The 12389-nt window shown below is 35.6% G+C and overlaps 1 protein-coding gene across 1 annotated transcript in view; it reads right to left on the bottom strand.

The window, feature by feature from the left end:
- The window catches only part of LOC123547472 (protein mono-ADP-ribosyltransferase PARP14-like), a 111068-nt gene extending 98940 nt beyond the window's left edge, over positions 1-12128 (bottom strand). The window contains exon 1 of the mRNA XM_053551711.1: positions 12036-12128. The gene's annotated coding sequence lies outside the window, so the exon portion shown is untranslated. The remainder of the gene's footprint in view (positions 1-12035) is intronic.
- Positions 12129-12389: the final 261 nt, after the last annotated feature.

Here is a 12389-nt window from a genome sequence, read left to right as displayed (position 1 = left end):
ACAAAATTTATTTATATACAGATGTATATGAATAGCAATAGTCTGCAGTATAAAATTAAAAATCAAGAGGAAATAAATTCATAGCCACATATAATTGGCTACACAAGTATGTATTTGTATGGGAATCCTCTCAAACAAAACAGCCTCTCAACAGCAACAAGGAGCTGCGTTCAATAAACGCTTGATGCCTCCAGTGGCATCCTTGTCTATACAAAGCAAAGTAAGTCCAAAACGAGGTCAAAGTCAAACTGAGGTCAGGTGATGTTTGAAGATGAGGAATGGTCACAGGTTACATCTGTATTAGTATCAATTCATTCTTGTAAGCGGTATTGATGCTAGACAAAACAGTCCCATTTGGTTAACCAAGAGATGGCCCATATAAAGCAACCTAAGTCCAAAATGAGGTCAAGGTCAAGGTCAAACTGAGGTCAGGTGATGTTTGAAGATGAGGAATGGTCATAGGTTACATCTGTATTAGTATCAATTCATTCTTGTAAGCGGTATTGATGCTAGACAAAACGGTCCCATTTGGTTAACCAAGAGATGGCCCATAAAAAGCAACCTAAGTCCAAAATGAAGTCAAGGTCAAGGTCAACAGAACAATCACTATATGCCTCCCGCATCAGTAGATGCCGGGGGCATAATAAAAGTTCAGTTTTGAGGGGAGTTTGATTTAGAGTGGTTTTGTTGGTGGAATGTATGCTACATTATCTATATTCTACATTATCCAAATAACTGAACAACCAGATACATGTTTTTACATCTTTTCTAGTTACTGTATAAATCATACAGTCATGTGGCCTATTAAGATTTCATGCACAAATAGAGTAGATTCTGTTAATCAAGGTAAAAGACAAGTGGCCAAGTTTTGATTGCCTTTAAAATTGTTTGGTTTTCAAGGGTAATGTTGTGTTCGCCCTGGAAAATGTGTTCTGTTTCTGGAACAGAGGGGTTCTGGTTTACAGTGCCATTTTCTTGATGAAATAATCAAACAAATTTCAAGACTGCAAAAAATTTGTTCAGTTTTGCGGGATTATCGGTATGCAGAGGTTCCTGTTTAGAGGGGTTTTACCATACTAAAAATAGTACTTATAGTATAAATATTACATGTCTGAATAATGTTCAAAAATAATTAGGTTAACTTTCAAAATCCATGATCCTGGTTTCCCTAGCTGAATCTTGAGTGCATGGCATATTGATTGATCAAATATGAAAAAAAAACAAATCAAATGATCAACTTTATTATCTGGTGTGCATAAAATAATATACACTGGTCTCAAGCCTTTCACATATTATCACAAGTCATACATAAAGCTGTCACTGAATTGTATTGTTTATCTTATACTGTGTTATGTGTTCATTTTATCTGCAGTGCTCAAGATAATAAGTAAAGATTTCAATAATTATATGTGGCTATCATGAAATTCTGAGGTCAAATTTTCCTGCAACTATTGATACTGATCATCAAATTACCGAATAGTCATTTGAAAATAATCATTATCTAAATGGTCTGTACTCAGAGGACTCTACCAGATCATATAAAATTATATGTATAATTATTGTCTAATAACCTACAGCAGTTGGAGACATTGTATAACTAATATTGTGTCCATAAGACACAGATACCCCGCGTTCTGCGCAATTACGTATCAAGGTTCTTCACCTATGCAACTTTGAACCCATTCCTTCAAAGAGTATAAGGAGTTGAACACACAAAATTCCTTCACCATGCCTTATTTAGTGAAATTAAAATAACTTCATAACAAGTTGGTCAAAATGGTCAAAGCCCATTCTTGATGGCCGTATTCAGATAAGGTTGTGCATCTGAAAAACTTTGAATCCATTACAGTTAACTGTCAATCCTATGTTAAAGTCCACCTCTGAACAGAGACCTCCTGGCTCTAAAGACCACATGTTTTGTTTCCCATTTTAACATTTACAGTGTATTTTAACCTGTGAATAAAGACCACCTCCCAATAAAGACCATATTTTGGCTTTCAAGACAGGTTTGGCTGTAATTAAAAAAGTGTACGAGGAGTTGAACACACCAAATTTCTTCACTGTGCTCTATTTTGTGAAATTAGAAAGGGCCGTAATTCCAGAAAAAAACAGCCTCAGAAAGAAGTCTATTTTATCTATGGTAATCTTCACATCAAGGTACTTAATCTGTGAAACTTTCAAGCATATTCTTTCAATAGTGTTTGAGGAGTTTGACAAACAACTTTTTTCTTAATATTCTATATAGCAAAACTATCAAAGGGCCATAACTGCAGAAAAAACAGCCACAGCAAAACTTCCCACATTTATTGTCATCTGCACATTTAAAGCCTGTTCATCTGTGAAAGTTTGAAGCAACCATGGCTGAGGTACAGCTGAAACATCCATTTCTTACGTCTATCAGCTTTTGGACATATATCAGACCGAGGGTCATGGCGGCGTCCACAGGACTTAATCCTTAATTTCTTAAAGCTTCACTGGTATGACAGATTTATTTTCTAATAATATCTATGATGCCATCAATGATCCAATATTACTATAATATTTGCTGACTTTTCTAAATACCATGGCCAGCTAACAGTCATTATGTAAGATCTAATAAACATATACAACTATAAACATTAATTATTAATTTATACTTGGTTTAAATATTATGCAGTGTAACTTCACGACATAGAAAATTAGAAAAAACAACAAGAGATCACAGAGTGATCTTGGCGCCCACCATTGAGCCATTTTTGAATGTTCCAAATTTCAAGACTGGCTCAAGGTCAAAATTAAGGTCAAAGTTCATTTCAATACACAAAACTGTGCATGTGGTCCAAATTTGAAAGCTGTAGCTTGAGAAATATGAAAGTAGGTCACTAGATCAATTTCAAGATCAAAGTTCATTTCGAAGGCTGTAGCTTGAGAAATGTGAAAGTATTGTCACTAGGTCAAATCAAGATCAAATTTCATTTTGGAAAACAAAACTAAGAATGTGGTCTAAATTTGAAGTCTGTAGCTTGAGAAATGTGAAATAGGTCACCAGGTCAATGTCAAGGTCAAAGTTCATTTTGGTACACAAAACTAAGCATGTTGTCCAAATTTGAAGGCTGTAGCTTGAGAAATACAAGAGCCATGTTAGACATGGCCAATCCCCCCGCCGGGCATATTATAATTGAAGGCTAAAGTTCCTGGCAAGTTAGTGTCTGAAAGTATTCATTTTGGGAGAAGCTTTGAAAAACCGTTTAGTTGTGGTCCACATCAGGGGTTTTAAAGATGTGGAAGAAAGAATTATTCAGTGGTGATGTGGTTTACTGCTAAATTTTATTAATTTTCATGAACAGTATAGCTGTATGATGTTTTTCTATATGGCTACTGTAAAAAGAAGGAATGGAAAGCTAACAGGGAACAAGAGTGCCAGAATGTCACAATATCTGCCCGTCACAGCAAATTTCTTTACTCTAGCAGCTGTATTTGCAAATGGAATTTTAATTTTGTGTTTGTTTAGTAATCATTGTAAGTCCACAAAAAAACTCCTTACCAGGTAGAGATGTCTTAAAATACACCTAAAATTTGAAAGTAACATCCAGGTTGTACCACAGAAAAGTGGTCTTGTTTTTTCCCTGTGGTCAATTATAAAAATGTTACAACATAAGTTATTCATAGTAACAACTAATGGAAGTTAATCTTTAAATAAAAAATTGTAAGTCCACAAAAAAATCTTTACTAGGTAGAGATTGGTCAAAATACACCTCAAAACTGGATGCAGCATGCATGTTGTACTACTGAAAAGTGGTCTTGATTTTTCCCTACGACTAGTAATGAAAAAGTTACAATAAAAGCTATTTAAAGGGAATTCCTATAGTTTTTTATGCGCATCTTTCTGCGCAGCCGACACTTTCTATGGAAAACTGAACTAAAGTCAACATTTGTCGAAACATGTTACAGACAATCTTAAATATGAAGTTTCTTGAATGAAATAACATTTTTTGATAAGTTTTATCAGTAATCAAATGTTGATACTGGTTTATGTTGTATTGACAAGTATCATGCCTGACAGATATCTTGCTATTTTTGAGGTTGTGTTTCACATCGCATTTTAGTACAAAGACAGTGTTGTTCATATAATGTAAGATAAATGACTTAGTACTGATAAATCAATATCACCTTTCAGCTTATTTAGTATTCAATTATAGAAATAATTAAGAATTTTTAAAACTTTTTTTAACTTCTAGCGCACATACATGTAATCAATTTGGCCAGGTTCGCTCCACTTTCCGTCCTAACAGGTGTTGTATTCTAGCGGTCTTAACAAAAAATTTAGTCTGGTGACCAATACATTTTTAGCCATTTTTATGTTCACAATACAATTATCTATACAAAAGAAAAACAGGAAAAAATTCTATGAAAGAGTTTTTTCAAAATTTAAAAAAATATTCTTTACTATGGGTATTTTTCATTGAAAAAAGTTCACAAAAGTAAATATGAAACAGTATTGTTTTTCATTTGTACCAATAACTGTAAGGATAGAGTATTACAAATATGGCTATAATATCAAATAAGTATATAATAAAATTTGTAAAAAGAAAAAAACCTTATTGCACTGTCTTGATGTATATTTTGGTTGGTATTTATAAAAAAGCAGAAAATAATGAAAATGTTGAAAAATCGCTGGCAGTTTCAGCAACAGTGGGTGTGTTCAAAACAATTTTTAACAGAAACGAGCCTGGTGACCTATTGTTTTTATTTGTTCATTGTTTTCAGCACAAAATTTCATATCATATATGTGAATTTAAAAAAATTCTATGAAAGGAAAAAAACTATAGGAATTCTCTTTAAAGTAACAATAAAGGGAAGTAATTCTAAAGAAGGGAACTGCGCATGACACTTCGTCTCATGATGGTGTATAATTGTGCCAAGTTACATCAAAATCCCTCCATGCATGAAGAAGAAATGCTTCGGACAAAGTCATTCTTGTATCTGACCTTTGGCCTCTAAGTGTGACCTTGACCTTAGACCTAGGGACCTGGATCTTGCGCATGACACTCTGTCTTGTGGTGGTGAACATTTGTGCCAAGTTATATCAAAATCCCTCTATGCATGAAGAAGAAGTGCTCCGGACAAGGTTTTCATTCTTGTATCCTTTGACCTCTAAGTGTGACCTTTACCTTAGAACTAGGGACCTGGTTCTTGCGCACCACACTCCACTTCGTGGTGGTGAACATTTGTGCTAAGATATATCAAAATCCCTCCATGCATGAAAAAGATATGCTGCGGACAAATTTTTTTAAGAAAATATGATAAAGGGGAATAACTTAAAAAGTAGGCAAGGTAGAGTTATTGTTCTTGCACACTGCACTTCCTCCCAATGTGTTCTATCAGTGTATGAAGTTTGAAGAAAATCCCTCCAGTACTTTTGGAGTTATGCTCCGGACAAAATTTTTAAAGAAAATATGATAAAGGGGAATAACTCAAAAAATAGACAGGGTAGAGTTATTGTTCTTGCACACTGCACTTCCTCCCAATGTGTTCTATCAGTGTATGAAGTTTGAAGAAAATCCCTGCAGTACTTTTGGAGTTATGGTCTGGACAAAGATCGTTGCGAACGCACGGACGGAGAGCATTTCTAATATCCCCTTCGCCTTTGGCGGGGGGATAAATAAAAGTAGGTCACTAGGTCAAAATCAAGGTCAAAATTCATTTCGGAACACAAAACTATGTATCAAGGGGTGAATGCGAAAGAGTTCTAAGTGCATATAAATAAAGAAGCACTTTTTCGCATTCACCCCTCGAAATTTAGTCTATGTGGTCCAAATTTGAAGCCTGTACCTTCAAAAATGTGAAAGTAGATCACTAGATCAATGTCAAGGTCAAAGTTCATTTTGGTACACAAAACTATGCATTTGGTCCAAATTTGAAGGCTGTAGCTACAGAAAGGTGAAAGTAGGTCACTATGTCAAATTTCATTTCGGAACACAAAACCGTGTGTGGTCCAAATTTGAAGCCTGTACCTTCAAAAATGTGAAAATAGGTCACTAGGTCAATGTCAAGGTCAAAGTTCATTTTGGTACACAAAACTAAGCATGTTGTCCAAATTTGAAGGCTGTAGCTCGAGAAATGTAAAAGTAGGTCACTAGGTCAAAATCAAGATCAAAATTCATTTCAGAACACAAAATTATGCATGTGGTCCAAATCTGAAGTCTGTGCTTTCTTCAGAAATGTGAAAGTAGCTACAGAAAGGTGAAAGTAGTCACTAGGTCAATCTCAAGGTCAAAGTTCATTTTGGTACACAAAACTATGCGGTCCAAATTTGAAGGCTGTAGCTTGAGAAATGTGAAAGTAGGTCACTAGGTCGAAACCAAGGTCAACTTTCATTTCAGAATACAAAACTTAGCGTGTGGTCCAAATTTGAAACCTGAACCTTCAAAAATGTAAAAGTAGGTCACATTATCAATGTCAAAGTTTATTTCGGTACACAAACCTATTCATGTGGTCCAAATATGAAGGCTGTACCTACAGAAATTTGAATATTGTAGGTTATTGACAAAAAAATTTTAAAACCTTTTCCCTATAAATATAAGTCAATATAAACCATGCGACTCCCTGGGCGGGGCCAAATTTGGCCCTAGGGGGATAATCAGAACAAACTTGGTAGAGAACCACTAGATGATGCTACATTACAAATATCAACGCCCTAGGCTTTGTGGTTGGACAAGAGGATTTTCAAAGTTTTTCCCTATATAAGTCTATATAAACAATGTGAACTCCGGGACTGGGCCATATTTGACACTAGGGAAATAATTTGAAAGATCTTGGTAGAGGACCACTAGATGATGCTACATACCAAATATCAAATTCCTAGGCCCTGTGGTTTTGGACAATAAGATTTTCAAAATTTTTCCCTATAAATCTATGTAAATTATAAAAATAAATAAACCCAGAAATTTGAGTATTAATTCATCAATCTACTAGGCTAGTCCATCCACTGCTGAGGTGTAATAGGAAATTATTACATGAGTACCTATAAATAGTAACAAATTTGTGCTTAAAATTCTCCCATTACCGCATTGCGTTATGCATTATCACATTATCATAATAAGCCCCGGGGCCATTATCGATAATGGCCCTGGCGTTAGCGCGGGAATTTAACGTCCGTAATTTTACAGAAATGATGTCATGAGGTAAAAAAAAGCGAATATTTCAGTTTCTAGTTTTATTATACTGAGCGTAACTGCGTATATTCATGATATAACTTATTTTTTCAACCCTAAATTATGCTATAAGCAACAAAGTATAACTATCAAGGCATTTGATTTTATACAGCATATAGTCTCTTAAAGGCCCTACATATTTTACTACAGAAACTGAAAAGCTGAAAATTATTTTGCCAGCTAGTAGATGCCACTTCTCATACAAATAACACACTTAACTTTTCTTAAACATGTAATAAACAGGTAAAAACATGGGAGAGCGGTGCCTTTGAGTGATAATGGCCCTGGAAGAAGATAATAGCCCCGAGGCTATTATCTTCTTCCAGGGCCATTATCACTCAAAGGCACCGCTCTCCCATATATTAACCTATACATAATGAAGTCAACTTGAATCATTATGTCATTAGTGTCTGCAGACTTTATGACCCTTCTACAGGTAAGGCCATAAAAAACCAATGAATTACTTGGAGGGCAACTGGATATAAAATTATATTAGAAATCAAAATAAACAAAGGGCCATAATTCACTCAAAAATTGTTGAACCAGTCCGATTGTTTGGGGGACTCAACTGGGTTATCAATACATCATTCTGACAAAGTTTGGTCAAAATCCGCCCAGTAGTTTCTGAGGAGATGCGTAACAAGAAATTGAATGGACGGAAGGATGACGCAGAGTGATTTGAGTAACCCACCATCTGATGATGGTGGGCTAAAAAATGAACAGTTTAAGACAACTGATGCGAGATAAAATTACCTAGCATCTGTATATCATTTCTTCTACTCTGTCTCAAATGTGAACTAGAAATTGCTTTTGTAAAAAAGCGCATGTCTCCCCCAATGCAAAGTCCTATAGGCAAGAAGTCAAAAGGGGTCAGGAGCGAAAGTCAAAGAGACACTGATGGTTGGCTGCAATGGGGATCATCTACTTGGCATGTCCAGTCATCACGCTAAGTTTCAACACTCTTGGCCTAGTGGTTCTCAAGTCACTGTTCAGGCTCATGTAACCTTGACCTTTGATCAAGTGACCTCAAAATAAATAGGAGTCATCTACTCTGCATGTCCAATCATCCTATTAAGTTTCAACATTCTAGGTCAAGTGATTCTCAAGTTATTTTCCGGAAATGATTTTACATGACCAGGCCCCTGTGACCTTGACCTTTAATAGACTGACCCAAAAATCAATAAGGGTCATCTACTCTGCATGTTCAATCATCCTATGAAGTTTCAACATTCTGGGTCAGGTGGTTCTCTAGTTATTGATCGGAAATGGTTTTCCATGTTCAGGCTCCTGTGACCTTGACCTTTAACAGAGTGACCCCAAAATTGATAGGGGTCATCTACTCTGCATGTTTAATCATCCTATGAAGTTTCAACATTCTGGATCAAGAGGTTCTCAAGTGACTGATCGGAAATGGATTGGTTATCAACGTTCAGGCCCCTGTGACCTTGACCTTTAACGGAGTGACCCCAAAAACAATACGGGTCATTTACTCAGCATGAACAATCATCCTATGAAGTTTCAACATTCTGGGTCAAGAGGTTCTCAAGTTATTGATCGGAAACGGTTTTCCATGTTCAGGCCCCTGTGACCTTGACCTTTAACGAAGTGACCCAAAATCGATAGGGGTCATCTACTCTGCATGACCAATCATCCTATGAAGTTTCAACATTCCGGGTCCAGTGGTTCTCAAGTTACTGACCGGAAATGGTTTTCAATGTTCAGGCCCCTGTGACCTTGACCTTGAACGGAGTGACCCAAAATCAGTAGGGGTCATCTACTTTGCATGTACAATCATCCTATGAAGTTTCAACATTCTGGGTCAAGTGGTACTCAAGTTATTGATCGGAAATGGTTTTCAATGTTCAGGCCCCTGTGACCTTGACCTTTGAAGGGGTGACCCTGAAAACAATAGGGGTCATCTACTCTACATGACCAACCAACCTATGAAGTTTCAACATTCTGGGTCAAGTGGTTCTCTAGTTATTGATCGGAAATGGTTTTCAATGTTCAGGCCTCTGTGACCTTGACCTTTGATAGAGTACCCCAAAACAATAGGGGTCATCTACTCTACATGACCAATCATCCTATTAAGTTTCAACATTCTGGGTCAAGTGGTTCTCTAGTTACTGATCGGAAATGGTTTTCAATGTTCAGGCCCCTGTGACCTTGACCTTTGACGGAGTGACCCCAAAAACAATAGGGGTCATCTACTCTACATGACCAATCATCCTATGAAGTTTCAACATTCTAGGTCAAGTGGTTCTGTAGTTATTGATAGGAAATGGTTTTCAATGTTCAGGCCCCTGTGACCTTGACTTTTGACAGAGTGACCCAAAAAACAATAGGGGTCGTCTATTCCAGCAGCCCTACAACGCTATGAAGTTTGAAGGTTCTAGATCAAATGGTTCTCCAGTTATTGATCAGAAATGAAGTGTGACGTACGGACGGAAGCACTGACGGACAGGGCAAAAACAATATGTCTCCCCAGGAGAGTGGGAGACATAATTATTAAAAGTATACTATTGCTTAACATTTCACTGAAATAACATATAGCACAACAAAAGCTTTGCCAAGTGGGGCAATATATGCCCGAACAGTTACATCAGAGGATGGGAGCAAAATTTAAAGAACTGGACTGTTGAAGCCAAAAGGACTAAGGAACAACAAAGGGAAGAAATAAAAAAAAAAATCTAGGTCTACAAAAAAATCCTTACCAGGTACAGGTATGTCAAAATACACCTAAAAATTGGAGGTACCATCCATGTAGTATCACAGAAAAGTGGTCTGGCTTTTTCCCTATGGCTAATATAATAAAAAAGTTTCAAAATACCAGTAAGCTTTTCATAGTAACATAAAAGGGAAGTATTTTTAATTTTTTTTATTGTAAGTGAACAAAAAAGGGATCTGCCAAATGAAAACAACAGCACTGCAATGCAGAGCAATACACACAAAACAAAGTCATATATGACCTTTAACCCCTAAGTGTGACCTCGACCTTGATGGCTTTGCACGTCGTCTCGGTGTGGTGAACATTAATGTGCCAAGTTTCTTTGAAATCCTTCAAGCAGTTCAAGAGTTACAGAGGGAACACGAAATAAACTGATAAGACCTTTGACCCCTAAGTGTGACCTTGACCCTGAAGAGAAACTCCAAAACATGCGCTCTGCACGTAAACTTAGTGTAGTGAACATTTGTGTCAAGTTTCTTTAAAATCCTTCATGGGGTTCAAGAGTTACAAAGCGGACACGAAATTGCTAATGGACAGATGCATAAACACGGGGGTATAACATGTCCCTTCGGGTGTATCCAGATGTGAAGTTGATCTGAAGGTTTATGGATATTAGGCGTAAAAAAAATTTTGTTTTCGGTATCCCGACCTACCCTAAATTTTTGGCCTGACCCTATGTTATTATGGCCTTGGAGAATAGTTTTTAAAAATTTTAACAAAAAGTTGCAAAACTGCTCTTTTTATGCTTTAAACATGGCCAGTGATGTTAGAAATCAACTTATTGATGCTCTACAGGCATAACCCCCTTATTTGTATTCATCTTTCGACACAAAAATAATTTCCGAAAAGTCTCCCTTGATAAAAAAAAAATTCCCCCCACCCCCCCACTCCAAAAAAAAAAAATTTCCGTCCTACCTACTCTAATTTTTTTAAGCATGTTACCGGAAACAAAATTTTTTTTTAGGCCTTACCAGGCAATTCATATCCAGTGTGAAAGAAAAATCATAAATGTGCTTTAATGGCAGTAATTAAAGGTAATATTTTACCTTATTAATTATCTGGTTACTAAATTCTGTATGCTGCCAGTTGAAAATCTGAATACTCACTGTGGCAGTAATTTAACAGAGGGTGTTCCATGTGTAAACATCATGATTTGCATGTCAGAATTAATTTTTCAACAAAATCATCTTTTTTCGCTACCATACAGAGAAATTATAAATGTAAATAAACTTTCATTTTGCAGAAGAGACATATAAAATTCCTATGGATACAAACCGAAAATATACAGTTAAGATGAAAATAGATAAAAATTACAATAATGGAAATATTTGGCAGGAAATAATTTCCAAATAAAACAATTTTCAGATCAAATTTAAATGGTTCTTTTGATTTCGAAACAAGATGGTGGCATGGCAAATAGAAACATTCAATGTTAATTAAATGAAGAGACATTTTGTGGAAAATAATGGATTGTAAATCATTTTAACATTGCAGAAATGAAGCAAAGGTATTTTTTTCATTTACTTTTATCTGTTAACTTATAACAGATTTAATAATTTTAAAATGTTTAATAAATCAAATATATGCTACACTTGAATAGTATCTGTTTAGACGTCGAAAATGGCTTTGAAAGTAAAACTGTTATATGTCACAATATAATTGTTGAATGTCAAATGTCAACCTTTTCATGTCTAATTATATGAACCGAACATTTTGACATTTTTATACCAATGTCTATGTACTGATAAGGGTTTGACATTATCGGAAGAAAGACAGATATAGATTATCACAACTAATCATCTTCATTATTAGCAATCTCATAACAAAAACGAAAGATATTTCATTTCAAATGACATTATAAATGACTATATCATTCTGATATTACGGTATTGTTATTCAAATAAAGTTATAACCCGCATATTAAAACGAAATTAAGGCGTATTTTCCAAAAATGGAAAAAATCAAAAACGAAAGTAGATCATTATATCTTCAATTTTACCCCGAAATACTAGCTTTTCGTGTATAAAACAGAACATATTAACACCATTTAAAAGACATGTGTGTTTCTAATATATTTTAAATAAGCTTTGTACACGAAAAGATACTTTACTTACAAATTATCAATGATATATTTTTCGTCCTACCATTCTAGTCCTGCGCGAATGCTACTTTCGTTTTCGTATGTTGACTAGCTTCCTGCTCAATTGCAGCCGCGATAATAAGTCGGCAACCAGCCGAAGTAATGCCTAAAGTGCGAAAGGGACATTTTTAACACGAAAAATATTTTTATTAAATATAAATTCATATACTGCTTTTTGGAAATTAAAAAGTTTAAAAAATGCAACAAAATCATTGCAAAATTAGGTAAAGATGGTGGTCATATCAGTTATTAATAAAACCCGGCCTTGCCCGGACGAGCCCAAACAACGGAAATAGCCGATTCCGATTGTACGGAAACCGCCGGAAAC

Source organism: Mercenaria mercenaria, chromosome 9 (assembly GCF_021730395.1).
Source record: "Mercenaria mercenaria strain notata chromosome 9, MADL_Memer_1, whole genome shotgun sequence".
NCBI lineage: Eukaryota > Metazoa > Mollusca > Bivalvia > Venerida > Veneridae > Mercenaria > Mercenaria mercenaria.
The sequence above is the reverse complement of the archived record's forward strand: the minus strand, read 5'-3'. Positions and strand labels throughout refer to the sequence as shown.